General features: G+C 45.2%; 1 pseudogene; it reads left to right on the top strand.

Annotated features, from left to right (window-relative positions):
* Positions 1 to 13,717: 13,717 nt before the first annotated feature.
* Positions 13,718 to 13,843, top strand: LOC115064508 (annotated as a pseudogene).
* The last annotated feature ends 859 nt before the right edge of the window (positions 13,844 to 14,702 follow it).

Raw genomic sequence — 14,702 nt, 5'->3', positions numbered from 1 at the left:
TTGTCAGGAGCTCCACACTTGAATCTAGGAAGCATTTTAGGGGTGATCCCTCTTGCCTTAAGGCAGGTCCAAGGAGTATTTTAGGGGTGACCTCTTCTGTCTTGTTTTAAGGAGAGCAGAAGAACAAGCAGCACTTAACGTTCTCCAGTCCCAGGCACTTTCTCTCCCAGTGATCCTGAGAAGTTTCAAAGCCCTCTCTCAGGAGGGTAGCCTGTTCTATCCATCAGGAGCTCACTACAAGGTGCTGATACTACAGAAGAGAGAACTCACAGTCTGCCGGTCACACGGAGCCTAGTGGTTCACATCGATTCCTTGAAAACAGTTATTTCTCTTAGGCACAGAGACCAGACCTTCAGGGAAGAAGCTTACGAGGAGAGGAGAGACTTGGAAGGACTGCCTGACCTAGGCACCCTGCAAACAGGAAGGCAAGGAGAGCCCCAGTGCATCGGGTATTCTGCAACAAGGCTGTTTGCTACCTCTTGAGACAAGGAAAGCTTTGCCTGACAGTCCCTGCTAAAGATGATGGATGACTCTCCAACTTGCAGCAGAGCTTTAAGAAGCTCTTCATAAAACCTGGGGAACTGAGCTTTCCAAACAAGTCAATTTCAAACAGGATTTAACTCCTATCACCAAAAATCCTCGCACCTTCAACAACACATCCATTATACAAAGTAGCGTTCTAATTGGGTCTCAAAGGTACTGAGACAAAAAAAAAACAAAACCAAGGAGATGATGTGTTCCCTGTCGGTGAATCAGGTGTTCCTGCCAAACAAATGATCTTTTCTAGCTTAGCTTGATGTGTTTAACTCCTCATAGATGTAAGGAGCTGCCCAGGAGGAGGGAGAGAGGCATATGAGCTCTTGCTTTTGAGCTCCGGGTACTACATGTGGCCCTGAGTGGAGCTGGTTCACCATGGCTAAAGTTACATTTCAGAATGGTATACTGTAACCAAGCTTAAAATGGTCATCTTTGGGGACCAGCGCATGCTCCATCGCAGCTGCTCCCGCACACAGCTGTGGCCGATGAGTTTATCCCCCACCTTGCCGCAATTTTCATGGCTGATTACAACCATCTTCCCTGTAGGGCCACGTCTCTTGGGCACAGCTGAGTGGCTCTCCCTTTATGAGAGGCAGATGCTTCTCTCTGAGGACCTTGAACATGGAGAGATAACCGCAAGCATGACCCAACAAATGGGCCCAAACGTTTACTAGTTAGTCTTTTTTCTGTTTTTAGAATGCTCTTTATTTGGGAGCCTTGGTTAACCTTTATGTGTGAGGAGGTGGAAATGTCCCAAAGGAAATCTTAAAAACCTCAGAGGAAGCTGTTGACAAAATTCCAGAGAACTGAATTTTTGTTTGTATTCCGCAGGCAGAGAATAACAGATGGCTCTCCACGTACTTTAGACAGATGAGTGTAATCTTGAAATTTTTATTACGTTATTTGTTTGTTGTGTACATGTGTGTATATGTCCCAGTGTGCAGGTGGAGGTCATGGCAGAGGACATCTTGTGAGAGTCTGTTCTCCCTTTCCATGATATGGGTCTTGGGATTGAACTCAGGTCATCATGTGTGGCAGCAGATGCCTTTGCCCACTAGCAACCTTGCCTACACAAGATGATTGGAATCTTGAAAAGATTGATTTCTTAGATTTTGGTGGGTAACTTTTCACTGGTGCTGCTACAAAACTAGATTACAGTGATTCGGGACATTACACTGGGATCCTGATTTATGTGTGACTGGTGTGTGTGTGTGTGTGTGTGTGTGTGTGTGTGTGCATATAGAAGCCAGAGGACAACCTTTGTTGTTGTTCCTCAGGTGATATCCACCTTGTGTTTTTTGAGACAAGGTCTCTTGCTAATTTGGAACTCACCAAGTAAGCTAGCTTTGCTAATCACTGATTGCCAGGGATCAGTGCTGGGATTACAAGTATGCACCACGCTGTCTGGCCTATTTTATGCATGTTATGAGGATTAAATTCAGGTCCTTGTACTTGCAAAGCAAGCACTTGAACAACTTAACTGTCACCCCAGATTTTTGATGGCAGTTTTAAAGAAATCATAAAAAAACTCACCTACAGCAGAAGTTCTATGTATTGAGGCAAACCATGTAGGATCTAGTGCACAGATCTCTCATTTTTATGAAAAATCCCTAATTACACGTCTACGTGAGAACTAGAGAGGGGACTGGGAACTGTGCAAGACCCTGTAGTCAATCAGACCATGATCACTCAGCAGCAGGAATACAGCAGGGCAGAGTCAGGAGGGATCCAAGGGGTACAGGCTACTCAGGAGAAAGGAGACTGAATACAAGGGAATGTGAGTTAATGTCTGAGTGAAAGACATGATCGGTCTCTACTTGGAGACTTGGAACTTCAGGCCATAAGGTTATTCCAATCTTGGGACTTTGGTCCAACAGGAATAAAAACAGTTGCTGACAAGTACTCAATATCTTCATCTTCTCCGAGGTCCATGGGCATATGACCACATGCTGGCATATGTCCAAAGGCAAAGTGATGAAGGTCTAGAGGCTGGCTTCAGCCTCATGTCCCTGGAGTTCTTGCTTCCCTGTTCCTCCTGTGGGATGGCCAGAATAAGGTTGAGTATTCACAAGTAGTATAACAAAAATGAGGCTCAGCCTCACAGATAACAGAAGCCAGGACAGCTGGGGCATGTTTTGCAGGTGGATGAGATCATGAAAACTGATGAACCTTTGTGAGGTCTGGGATCAGCATCCTTGGGAGTGCTAGTCCCTGGTGTTAAACTGGTTTGGCCCTGACTCAGGACCACCTAAGCCGAGGCTGTGCTGACATGGGCCACATAGAGCTTTGAGGTTCTGGAATCACTGGTTTGGGTATTTAGATAATGATGGGGGATCAGTGTCAACTGGCTCCTCCTTTCTTTCCTTCCACTCCCAGAATTCAGGACTCTCTGGTCAACTCCCCAGCAGAGGTCAGAACTGGAGCTCTCCAAGGTGCTGATGTCCTAGGCCAACTGCCCCAGAGGGCACAATACTCTGTTAATGTTCCTTGAAGCTCACCTAGGCCACCTGGGGAACCTTTTCCCCACCCCCACTCTATTCTGTGAATATATTAACCATAAGAGGCCCATTAGGAAGATATCAGGATAACTGAATTGAATTAGAGGAATAGATAGATAATTAGATAGACAGAGGAGAGGGAGAGGAGACAAACACACAGAGATATCAGTCACCTTTGGCTTTTAAGTTAATAGCCTGGGGGATCAGATAGCTGACACTATTACTCTACAGGAGAATTGCCAGGTTGGTGTGTATGTGTGTGTGTGTGTGTGTGTGTGTGTGTCTGTGTGTGTGTGTGTGCGCGTGCGCGTGTGTGTGAAATTTAGCTTATCCAAGTTGAGTGTAAGGTACTAGGATACTTCTAGAGTTAGAGCTAAGATGGTACCAGCAAGAACCCCTGTCTCCACTCCCCTACAGCAATGGGGTAACAGGTATTCAAGGTCATACCTAACATGGCTTGTGGGCATTGAAAATCAGGTCCTTGTTCTTGCCCAGTGTCTTAGTTTTACTTTACCCTGGCCAAAAGCAACTTTGGGGAGAAAAGGGTTTATATAGACACAGTTACATCCAGGTCACAGACCATCATTCTGTAGAAGTCGAGGCAGGAACTCAAGCTGCTTGTCATACCACACCCACTGTCAGGAGCAAAAGGGAGAAAATCAACCTCTTGGCCAGCTTGTTTGTTTGCTTTTGCTCAGCCAGTTTTCTTCACTCCCACACATTTCAGGGTCCAGCACATGGAATGATGTCACCCAGATGGTCTTTCTACACCACGTAACAATCAAGACAACCCCCCACTGGCATATACACAAATCTATATAATTCTTTATTTGTGACTCTTTCCCCCAGAAGATTCTAGGCTGTATCAGGTTGACAGTTAGTACACACAGCAGGCATTCTTACCAACAGTCACCTCCCAACCTCTGTACTAATTTCTTTCTCACTGTCCTTTGGCCACAGAAACCTTTCTCTTCTAACTTGCCATGCTGGTTTCTTACTCAAGGCCTTTTTGGATGCTCTTTGCTCTGCCTGGAAACATCTTACTTCTGCTGCTCCCACTATTCATATGCCTGCTCAGATACAAGCTTTCCAAGAGAAGTCTTCCCTCCAAAGTGTGGATACTTCGTTCCTTCTTATAATGGGGAACAAAATACCCATGGAAAGAGTTACAGAGACAAAGTTCGGAGCAGAGCCTGAAGGAATGACCATGCCAACAAAAGCCTGCTGACAGGAGCCTGATATAGCTGTCTCTTGCGAGGCCCTGCCAGTGCCTGGAAAATACAGAAGTGGATGCTCACAGTCATCCATTGGACAGAACACAGGGTTCCCAATGAAGGAGCCAGAGAAATACCCAGGGAGCTGAAGGGGACTGAAGCCCCATAGGAGGAACATCAATATGAACTAACCAGCACCCTCAGAGCTCCTTGGAACTATACCACCAGTCAAAGAAAACACATGGTGGAACTTGTGGCTCTAGCTGTATTTGTAGCAGAGGATGGCCTAGTTGGTGATCAATGGGAGGAGAGGCCCTTGGTCCTGTGAAGGCTCTATGCCCCAGTAGAGGGAATGCCAGGGCCAGGAATGGGAGTGGGTGGGTTGGGGAGCAGGGGCGGAGGGACTAGGGGATTTTCAGAGGGGAAACTAGGAAAGGGGATAACATTTGAAGTGTAAATAAATTAAATAAAGTATATCTAATAAACAAGAGAGAAGTCTTCCCTGACGTATGAATGTGGTAGTCATTGCAGGTCTCTCTCTGTCACACTGTGTTCACTCTGCTTTCCTGTTAGCATTTATTACCACTGAAAATTTGCATTCTGCATCGTGTATTTTTTGCCCCTGAGCTTCATCAAGTGCTTTGAGGGCTAGGAGTCTCATCTCTCTTACTTATTTCACATTCTTGAACAATTCTTCACACACAAGAATGAATGCAGAAGATGCATGGTAGGAAGGAGAAAAGTGTAAGGTTTGGTTTAGTGAACACTTACTGGGCATGTATTCTGTGCCAGGAGTTAGAGTCTTTAACAGATACAACAATCAATAAAAGGCATCCTTAGAATCTTGGAATTTGTAATATCAGAAAGGAGGGAAACATATGAATATTTACTTTTAAGAGGAGGGATATTTAGGAGAGATTAACATCAGAAGCTATGAGGCTTCATGGGAGAGGAATTCCATAGAATCTGGAGATTTTAGAAGGCTCCACATAGAAAGCCAAGCCCTGATGTCACAGTCAGAGAGTCAGCCAAGTGGGGGTGGTGTGAATGAGGAATAAGAAGAAAGCCAAAGAGCTTAGACCTGAATGGGAAAGGAAAGACTGGATTAAGAGTAAAAGTTGCTGGAAAGGAGTGAGTCCACTTTTTGGAGATTAAAAGAAAGAAGAGACATAGTTGCACTCATATAGGTGAATTTTCAGGTAGATAGATGGACATACGAGAACACTGGTGGTGGAATTCCCTTCTGGTAGCCAGGATTTGTGGGCAGTAGCCTAACATCAAAACTTGTTTATCTATGAATTTCTAGTTGGGTTCAATAGAACAAAGGATGGTTTGTAGTTTTTCAAGAGTGAAAAGATCTATCTTGGAGGCAGTGAGCTCGATGCCTCTTCATGAGTGAGTAGAGCCCTTGCTGAGGGCCTTGGGGGTTTAGATGGGGCATTGTAGTTTATTGTCTTGAGGTTCTTTTTAGCAGGGATATTACTTTGTCTTCCAATAAAAGAGGCATATCCCAGTGAGGTAGATATGTAGAACCCAAGCTTCTTCAGGAGGAAGAAACAAACCAATAAAAAGAGTACATAGCCTTCCGCCTCTACCTTTTTCTCCATTTCTCTGTATATCTGGACATTTATTAATTTTGACGAATGTGTTTGTGGAATATGGCAGGTTCAAATGGCAGGGTTAGTCGATAGGCTGGAGGCTGAGAGAAGAGTAGACCCTGTAGCTGTAGCTCAGAGACATGTTGGAGGCATACTATCCTCTTCAGTGGCGGTGGTTAGTCTTTATCTTAAGACTTTTAGTTGAGTGGATAAGTTTATCACCCAAGTCAGCCATCCTGCTGGGAACCTGCTCATATCCAGGGCAGCCACGGGGAAATGGATACTGTTCCTCCTTTATGGCCCAGGTGTTCTTCTTTTGCATCTGCATCCTATGCACACCAAATAATTGAGGATGGAGAGCCAGAAATGTTGGCACATCTTCAGGAATTTGTCCATGTTGTTGTTCCATTGTATCTAATCACCCCAACCTTGTCTTTTCAAATTCTGCAGCTGAATTCTTGCTTCAGGCTGCTTTCCTGTGGTACCCCATTGTGGACACTGTTTGGTCTCTGTCTGGGGATTCTCTCTCACACCTGATTACGCTGTTGATCACGTTATCCTTTCCCTTGAGCAACTAAGGCTTCAGCTCCACTCTGTGTCTTTCATATCATAGGCATGGAGAAAGTTGTGATAAAAAAAAATCCTCACTTCTGTTTCTAAGTTAGAGAGTGTCAGAAGAAGGGGAGTTACATTGCTTGTCTGAAGGGTCTTTTGGAGAGAGCCAACAGCAGGGTTTTCTGCACCACCACACCGTTCTCCATCTGTGTCGGAATTCTTCGTGCATTTTTCAAGCTTAGTGTCCAAGGCATCTCCAACCTAATAAGAATAAGGTGCCCTGGCTGGGAACCAGCTGAGAGGGAATGAACAGATCCACATTCCTTTGAAGCCAGTTTCAGATTCTGGAATGCTTTATTGGAAACCACACCATCTCTGGAGAGATTCATCACCTCTTAAGGCTGTGTTTGGACTAGGTCAGGACAGGGGCTCTGGACTCCTAAATACCGCAGTGTTTGCCCTGATTAGTGACTTCCTTTGTGGTGGTTCTGGGTTGATTCAGAGTTAGCCTGGCATATCCTGTTGAAATCCAGAATGCCCCATCTGTATTAGCCACTTTTCTCTACATGATGGTAATAACTTAGGAAAGAAAGGATTTATTTTAGTTCATAATTTCATGGCAGGGAAGGCATAGTGGTGTTTATGAGGGTGAGAGTGGACCTTGTATATGGCCATGGGTGTGTGAGAAGCTTGCTTACATCTCAACTAAAGGGAAAATATAAAGCTATATAAATATAAAGTGGAAGAGGAACTTTGCTTAAAATCCTGAGCCACATCCCTATAGCCCTATATTTGCCAGCTGGATCCTATATCCAAATGATTCTACAATCTCCTCAAACAGTACCAACAGTTGGGACCCAAGTGTTCAAACATATGAGCTCATGAGAGATGTGCAGGCTAGTTTTATAACAGCTTGACACAAGCCAGAATTATTTGGGAAGACGGGACTTCATTCGAGAAAATGCTCCCAACACAGTGGCCTGCGGGCAAGTCTGTGGAGCATTTTATTGACTTAAAATTTGTGTGGAAAAATCTATCTCACTACGGGTAGTGCCATCTGTGGGCTGTTGGTTCTGGAAACTGTATGAAAGCAGCCTGAGCAAGCTGTGAGGAGCAAGATAGTAAGCAGCATTCTTTCACGGTCTCTGCTATGGTTCCTGCCTTCAGGTTCCTGCCCTGATTTCTCTGGATGGTGAACTGTAATCTGAGAGGTGAAATAAACCCTTTCCTCCTGTAATTGCACACACACTTCAGAACCAGCTCTACTAGGCTGCCCACTGTGAGAGGGGAGCCCAGTCTCCCAAGCACTGCACTGGTGGGAGCCAGGGCTTGTTCTCTGGCTCTCATGGCTTCAAGGCCAACAGCTCTCACAACTACCTTGGAAGGCATCACTCCCCACACCCCAGGCCCTCTCTAGCTCGTGGCTGGTGAATTGTGCTGAGCCAGCTCTATCTCACCTATGCCCATGGGGCAGGGGGACAGACTCACCTGCACCCCCACCATCAGGGCCAGCGTTACTGTGCTGTGCAGGTGAGGATCGGGGCTTGCTTTCCCAAGTGCTGTAGTTGGAAAGGGGTAAGGCCAGCTCTCTCACACTCACGACTGGTGGTGAGCTCTTTTAATTGCCTCAGGTGGTGCAGGGGGGGGGCTGGGGGAAATCACCTCTGTGGCAAGGCTACCTTAAGGCAGAGTAGTGGTGGGGCCAGCTCTCCCACTCTCGTGACTCCAGGACGAGCTTTCTTGACTGCTGGAGGACCTCAACCCCTTTTGAAGTCTCTGGACTTCAGATTTCCCCCACCTTTAAAGGCCAATAACATCTACTTTTCAAGATCATTGTAAAAAATCAAATGCAAGCGGGGCGGTGGTGGCGCACGCCTTTAATCCCAGCACTTGGGAGGCAGAGGCAGTTGGATTTCTGAGTTCGAGGCCAGCCTGGTCTACAAAGTGAGTTCCAGGACAGCCAGGGCTACACAGAGAAATCCTGTCTCGAAAAAACAACAACAACAACAACAAACAAACAAAACAAAACAAAAAACAAAAAAAATCAAATGCAGTCATGGCTAGAAATGGGTATCATTGAGTATTATTAGTGAGGCTCGTGTATTCTTGGAGTGACACCTTGTAACATAATCTGGGAATAGTTGCAGGCTGCTCTTTCACATGTGACATAACCCCACAAATATGAAGGTTTTCTCTCTCTCTCTCTCTCTCTCTCTCTCTCTCTCTCTCTCTCTCTCTCTCTCTCTCTGTGTGTGTGTGTGTGTGTGCTTGTGTTTATGTCTAGAAGTGGGAGCTAGACAACGATCACAGCCCGCTGATTATCACGAGCACATGTTTAACTGGCTGCACTTCCTCTGAGTGTGTGTGTGTGTGTGTGTGTGTGTGTGTGTGTGTGCTTGTGTTCATGTGTAGAGGTGGGAGTTAGACAACGGTCACGGCCCGCTGGTTATCACGAGGACATGTTTAACTGGCTGCACTTCCTCTGAGTGCCTTCTGCTAAGTTGGCTACCCTTCCAGCAATTGCAGGCTCTCTTTACAATGAATAGACTAGAAGCTTAACATCTGGCAAATCAAGTGGTCCCTGAGATCGCTGCTCCAATCCCATATCCAGGCAAGACTCATTCTTCTTAGTCAATGTCCTACACCATACCCTACATTTTGAATATCACCAATTATGTTATCTTTTTAGATGCAGAAAATCACACTGAGACAGTATATTTATTTTCCCAAGCTCTGTGAGTTGACTAGGTTCAGCCAGATGTTTCCCTTCTGGGGGTTGATATATATGAGGACTGAAGTCACCTGCTGGCTTTATGATAGCTCATTGGCTGACCATCACCTGGGAGCTTAGTAGAGATGTTAATGGAAGTACCCACACTGCTAACCAGGCTTCTCACACTATTAATCGATTTTCCACAGAGACTACCCTAAGAACCTCTGTTCTAAAAGCTGTAGAGGAGTTGGCCTAAGGCCAACTCTACTGTATCCTGCTCATCAAAGAGATTCAAAGTTGTAGGAAAATCTGAACTTTATATTGAAGGAGATCAGGTGGGATAGAAGACATTTCATTTTAGAGAGAACAGTTTGTTCTAGTCAGTGTGGATAAGGCTCTGTCTGAAATGCCTTCTGCTCATGTCTTTTTATCCTTTTCCCCTTCACAGATGGGCCTCATCTGCTAGGATGGGTCACTCTCTGCTTCTCCCCAGAGTTCTCTCTTCTATTTCCTCACTTCTTTATTGGTAAAAGGAACTGACAACATTATATATTTGCATATGTACAACAGGGCCCTGAGGGAGCCTGAATTCACCTTTTGGAATTCCTAATTTGTAGTGTTGGGTGTACAAGAGAGACCAGTGGGAAATGTCTTCCCTGTGTGTCCTGGCAAGAGAGGAGTGATCCTACGGGATGCACTACTGTCAGAGATTGTCTTATTACTTCTCTGTCATGGTGATAAAACACCAGAACCAAGGCAACTTAGAAAAGGAAGCATTCCATTGGACTTACAGTTACAGAGGGTTAGAGTTGACCTTGGAGGAGCTAAGAAAGGCATGGCAGCACGAACAGCTGAGAGCTCAAATCCTGATCCACAAAGCAGGAGGCAGAGAGGTAGCCACACAACAGAGTCAATATTAATTGTCTTGAAATCTCCTCCAACGAAGAAACTAGTCCATTATTTTAAAAATTTAGGCTTAGGCAAATTCTTAGAACAAGGGCAGAAAGCAGCCAAAACACCACAATTATGACTCCAGTCCAGATGGTAATGTTATTCTCCCCAAGACCTTTTGAGCTGGGACTCTGTAGTTCACACTGATCTTAGTTTTACTATCTTTCAGTACTCTACTAGGATGATGCAAAACACACTGTTTATGGCATCCAACTGCATTTATAGCCCAAAGTACCAAACTCTTCCACATTCTTCCTGAAAGACATATGTTCAGGTTACTCACAGCAATAGCCCAGTCCCTAGTCCCAAATTCTTAGTTACTTTTCTTTTCTTTTTTATTTTTTTATTTTTTTATTATTATTATTTTCTTTATTTACATTTCAAATGCTATCCCGAAAGTTCCCTATACCACTCCCCCCCCCCCTGCTCCCCTACCCACCCACTCCCACTACTTGGCCCAGGCCTTCCCTTGTGCTGGGTCATATAAAGTTTGCAAGACCAAGGGGCCTCTNTTCNCAGTGATGGCCGATTAGGCCATCTTCTGCTACATATGCAGCTAGAGACACAAGCTCAGGGGGTACTGGTTAGTTCATATTGTTGTTNCACCTACAGGGTTGCAGCCCCCTTCAGCTCCTTGGGTACTTTCTCTAGCTCCTCCATTGGGGACCCTGTGTTCCATCCAATAGCTGGCTGTGAACATCACAGTGATAAAACAATACGACCAAGGAAACTTGTAAAAAAAAAAAAGTATTTAATTGTCTTATGCTTTGAGAGGATTAGAGTCCATGATGGTGGAGCAAAGGCATGGCAGCAGAGAAAAATGGAACTCACATCTTGATCTCTACAGAGATCTTTGGGCAAACTTTGCACTCTGCCAGAGGCGTTAAGCTTTAAGATGATGGCTGAATTCAGTAAGTGTCCTCAGAGGGCTCCACTTTGTCTAGACAAGTAAGAGTGTCATGCCTTTCACATTGTACACTCAATTTTGCATGTAGGCTCCTATCCACAGAACTGGTCTGGCTATGGCTGATATCTGGGTAGCTTTTGTTTTTGCTCAAGGAAGTCGATGCTTTGTATTCCATTGCCAGGGCTTGGGGTCCTCTACCAGTCACTGACTTCTAGAGCTGCTGTCTGTCTCATTCTCTCTCCTGGTATGCTGTGACTGCGCCTGTCATCCATGACTTGCCACGTACATTCTCAGTACCTGCTCTTCATCCAGCCTCTAACCCTGGCCAAGCTGCCAGAGAGAGAAGAATTTATATGCCCTTCTGCTCAACTGGAGAAAAAGTAAATGCCTCTTGGTCTCTCTCCCATCCATCCAGCCCGCTCATGGGTTTTTTTGAACTGAGGGAAAAATCTGTTATTCATAAAGAAAAACAAAGGATGATAAATTATACGAGCTTGTAAAATATATTCACATGAATCACACTTTCTTCTGGATAATTGAATTTAGAATGACATTGTCCAGCATCTGCTACTGATGCAGGAATGCCAGCCTCCTTCAGTTGTCTTTTATATTTTAAGTGTGATCCCATAAGGGCTCAGCTAAACCCGGGGCCTTGACTGCCTCCAGGCCAGCACGTGTGTTGTGATCTTTGCACAATTTTGTTACTTGGCCTGAATCAGGAGCTTCATTAAAATGATATGTCTCTGTTAGAGTTGTAAATGACATGTGACCTTCCAGCAAAATGTGGTCTCATTAGATGTCAGGAAGAAATGTCGAGAGTGTGGGGTGGTAAGGTTTTGATATTTATGAAGGTCAAGACAAAGGTAAATAATGTAACAGAGCATTCCACTTAACATCAGACCAGCATCCCTGGGTCCTACTGTGGCTGCAGCTGCTTGGGGCAGCGAGAAATGCACTTCCCGTTGAGTTTGCTTGTAATGCAAGATTATGGATTGTTTATGGTTTGTGTGAAACCACCACTGTATTTTAATTATAAATGGATGGCTGGTTATGGGGAAAAATTGAAAAATGTCCAGAAATAACTGTTCTTTCTTCATCTTCGCCTCCAACTAATTATTCATTGGTTAATAGGCATCTTGCCCAAAAGAAAAGGCCCCAGGAGACAGATGGCTTTTCTCATCTCAGAAGCTCTGGGATTTGGCTCCAATGGATTTCCTGTCTTCATAGACCTTCTCCTTGTCTCTCAAGTAACAGGAGTCTGGCTTTCCAACCTGGGCTCAGTGCAGTTCACAAGTTTGGGCTTACTCAGTGGCATGGGAGATGGCTTTCAGTTTGTAGGACTGGCCTTCTGATGGCACAACTCCAGGACTGGAGATTCAGAACAACTGAAAACGAATTATGGGTAAAGGATGCTGAGGATCCCTGGGGTTTCCATCCCAGGTCCTTTTAAGTCACTGGCGCTTTGGGTGCTTGATGGCAGGACCGCCACCATAGATAGGGCCGTGAGATCAGTCTATGGGTAAAGCATGAACATTAGCCTTTGTTCCATGTGCCAGCCCTGGCTAGGAACTGCATCTTTTCAAAGCAGGGGCAGGTAATCTATGGTCCATGAGTCAAATCAGGTCTACTATCTCTACAGATTAAAGTAATTTTGGAACATGTTATGCCCATTTCTTGTTTGTGGCTGCCTTTGTTTTCTGTTAGAATACAAGGTTGCGTCTCTGTGACAGGGCTCTCATTGTCTGCAAAGCCCAAATCATTGACTATTTGACCCTTGACAGATGAGGTTTGGAGACAAATGATCTGGAGGTACGGGCACCTTTTTCTAATTTTCCGAGGCTTTGACTTCCTGCCAAGGTGCAGTTTCACCCCAGTGATGATAAGACTGCCTTTTCCTCATTTCACAGAGGTGCCTTCTGAGCTGATAACATTCTGAAGAGGCAGCTCTAGTCCTGCCTCTAAGGACTCCCCTGAGAAGCCTTAGGGGAGCCAGGACTCTTGGGCCTTTACCCCAGCCTACTGCAGGCAGTGGCTGAACTTCAGAGTCAGCTCCAGGGTGCCCAGCCACAGGTTTGTTACCCAGCCAGGCTGTTCAGGGAGCTAGGGACTGGCTGTTGCAGCTCCCAAAGGGGACAAAAAAGCTTTCCTTGTTCTTTTTCCACATAGCTATGAAAGAGAAGGTTTGGCTTTGGAGCATTGTCACTGGCCATTCCAGAAAAAAAAAAAAAAAAAGTACAAACTGTCTCATGACTTATCATTAACCACTTGTTTACACAGCAGGGATGATTGACACGGCTTATTTTTCTGCGGTTTTTCTTCTAATCTAAAGCGAAACATGAACTGTAGAATTTGTACGGTTCTCTTCACCTTTTGCAACCCAGAGCCTGAGAAGGAAGTGCTGTTGGTCCTTTCGGTTGCCCAGGCCCATGGAACCCACTTAAAAGGACTGTGGAGTTGGACTTGAAAACCCAGAGTACCCCTCATGTTCTTCAGGGAATCCCTGAATACAGCAAGACCAATGGGCTGAAGGATGGAAGGAAATCAGAGGTGTCCTGCCTCTTGCTAGCTCCGGAATCCTCTGTCAAGCAGTTGAGAAACAGCTCCAGTGAGGACTGGGTGGCAGTTTTTCCAGGGCTCCCTTCTCTCATCAGCCTCCTGTGGGCAGGGTGTGTATGTCAGCAAAGGGTGTGAGCCCTGGTGATATGGATCACAGGGACTGGGGGCTTGGAAAGAATCATCATGTCAGCTTTGTGGAGTGGCAGTATCGTAGCCAATGAGGTTTATCCGAGGCACGATTATTGCTAATTGAAAGAATCATCATGTCCCTTTCAGCTTGCCTAACATGTAACTTTTACAGAGTTCTCATTAATGATCTTGTTGTGGCCCCACTGTACTCCAAGACAACGTTATTCTTCACATTCCATTAATTGTTGTATATTATTCTGTGATAATTAAAGAAAACCCTGAGGATGGAAGGATAAATCGGATGATCTGAACATGCCCAAAGAGGCAGGACAATGGGTGCCTAGGAGGTTCTGGAGAAAAAGAAAATAACTAAGCTAAACTCTTACAGTCTTGTTAAGTTGTGCCACAAAGTGCCTTTGTGAAGCTGACTACACAGAATTTGAGCAAGAATGGGAGAGTAGAGAAAACTGTATGAGCACACATTCTGGTGTCTGAGGTAGGGGAGGCTGTATCTGGGATAAGGAACTGCTTTTAGGTGACAGGGATCTTATAGTTGTATTCCTTGGGAGACTGGGCTTTCTAGAGGACAGAGACTGTAGGACAAAGCACTGCTAGGTCACTTCTAAGGAGTTCAGGGCATTCGCCAAGCTCTAGGAGGACATACTTCTTTCTTTCCTTCTTCTTGGCTTTAGGCCCCAACTTATGCTTAGAACCCCTGGGGATTGTGGGAGCTCTGGGACCTGGCCTGAATGAATCATGCAGGATATATCTGATCTCAATATCTGCCCGAAGCCTGCTTTCTTTGAGAATTCCTGCTATAATACCTCTTCTTTATGCTTCCCCACCCCCAAATAAATATCTATCTCATCACTCCTGGAGAACCTGCATTGGCTATTGGATTCCTTTGTGGGAAAGTAACTAGCCCTACTCAGCAAGAAAATCAACTCCCCTGGAGAAGTTAGAGGAGGATAGCTGCTATCAGGACACACTTAACTGAGTGATGTGTATGTGTGTGTGTAAATGCATGTGTACCTGTGTGTACCT

Source organism: Mus pahari, chromosome 7, assembly GCF_900095145.1.
Source record: "Mus pahari chromosome 7, PAHARI_EIJ_v1.1, whole genome shotgun sequence".
NCBI lineage: Eukaryota > Metazoa > Chordata > Mammalia > Rodentia > Muridae > Mus > Mus pahari.
This window is presented reverse-complemented; position numbering and strand designations above follow the sequence as displayed.